The sequence below is a fragment of the Balaenoptera ricei genome, chromosome 11, assembly GCF_028023285.1.
Source record: "Balaenoptera ricei isolate mBalRic1 chromosome 11, mBalRic1.hap2, whole genome shotgun sequence".
NCBI lineage: Eukaryota > Metazoa > Chordata > Mammalia > Artiodactyla > Balaenopteridae > Balaenoptera > Balaenoptera ricei.
Genome location: NC_082649.1, coordinates 29,004,889 through 29,006,692, shown reverse-complemented (window position 1 = coordinate 29,006,692; position 1,804 = coordinate 29,004,889).

Sequence of the window (1,804 nt, the reverse complement as noted above, 5' to 3'; positions counted from 1 at the left end):
ATACTAACTGATGGTGTTTATTTCATCTTAGGAGGTGATGCTTTACCATTCTCTTTTCCATATCTGCTAAATAGCCATTTGAAAGTCCATTCAGTTTAGACAGGAGGCCTTGGGTCTGGCTATACCTCAAGTTACCTCTTAATTTTTATGGTGAAATCATAGAAAAAAATTTTTTGGGTGAATCCTCGTAACTCAAAAAATACTTAAAACTTTTATGGGTGATGAGGAGTGGGGATGTTTGTAGATTTTTCTACGATAAGCTGTTACGAGAACAGTTTTAAGAAGCATTATTCATGGTCAAAAAGATCATTAACTAGCAAATGTGAGGGCTCTAGAGTACATTTTATTGCTTGAAGGATTATGCTAACATGAATAACGTGACTAATCACATATAATTTCCTCCAAAAGGTTTATTCTATATGTTTGTGTAGAATCATAGATGCAGGGGGGGATCTGGAGCAGTCATTTATTTTATGCTCCACTTTTAGATGGGATGCTTCTCTTGCAACCCTCTGGCACCTTCCCTGAAATATTAGATTCTTCAAAGAAACATTTGTACTGTTACACAGTATTTCTACAGCAAACAATAGATTTAGAGAATGGATTTGAAGGGGGGTGGTGGGAAATAATGGAGTTGCTTTCTGCTTTAAGAAACTTGAAACCCAAATCGGCCCGTGGATGAGCCTTGTGAGTTACATCCAAGATGGAGCTCATTTCTTTTTTGTTTGTTTGTTTTTAAATTTATTTATTTATTTATTTTTGGCTGTGTTGGGTCTTCGTTTCTGTGCGAGGGCTTTCTCTAGTTGCGGCGAGCGGGGGCCACTCTTCATCGTGGTGCGCGGGCCTCTCACTGTCGCGGCCTCTCTTGTTGCGGAGCACAGGCTCCAGACGGGCAGGCTCAGTAGTTGTGGCTCACGGGCCTAGTTGCTCCGCCGCATGTGGGATCTTCCCGGACCGGGGCACGAAACCGTGTCCCCTGCATTCGCAGGCGGATTCTTAACCACTGTGCCACCAGGGAAGCCCGGAGCTCATTTCCAAATGGCCCAACATTTCAAGATATTCTTAACAATCTCCTAGTTCTTAACCTCATTTAGTGAAGATTATATGTTCCTTTGTACTCAATGCTCTAATAACTAATGACTATTTTTTCTTTTAGAAAAACTCTGACGCTCACTGGACATATAACTGACAGAGATGCTCTTCTGGGCAATTTGGATAATTGAAAAAAACACCATATTCTGGCAAATTAAAAATATTTTATACATTTGTAATATTTTAAAATATTGATGAAATCTCTCATCAATGTATTTATCTCCATACATCTTCTCTTAGCTCAGACCTTTACAAAAATTGCGAGGAGCAGGAAAATGGGTGGGGTTTGGCTTTCAACTTGTTATTCACCCAAGGGAGGTGTGAGGTGGCACGAAGGGGGTGCCATGATTAAAAAAATGAGATAAAGGACATCCTTGACTGTCCAGTGGTTAAGACTAGATGCTTCCGCTGCAGGGGGCACAGGTTCGATCGGTCGGGGAGCTAAGATCCAGCGTGGCCAAAAAAAAAAAATGAGAAATCATAGGCTTGGCTAATCTACACACTGAAGAATTGAATATTGACATATTTGGATCATGGAAGAAAAACGTTCAAGTGTTCACCAGTTATTAATTAGAGACTCAAGCATGACTCCGGGAACATGCTTTTCATTTTAAAGCAGGGGGCGTGGTTATGAGATGGGTCAGGTTGGCTTCTTCAGTTCTGCTGTGACCTCCACGTATCTGCCTTTCAGACCCTGGCGCTGGAGGAGGGC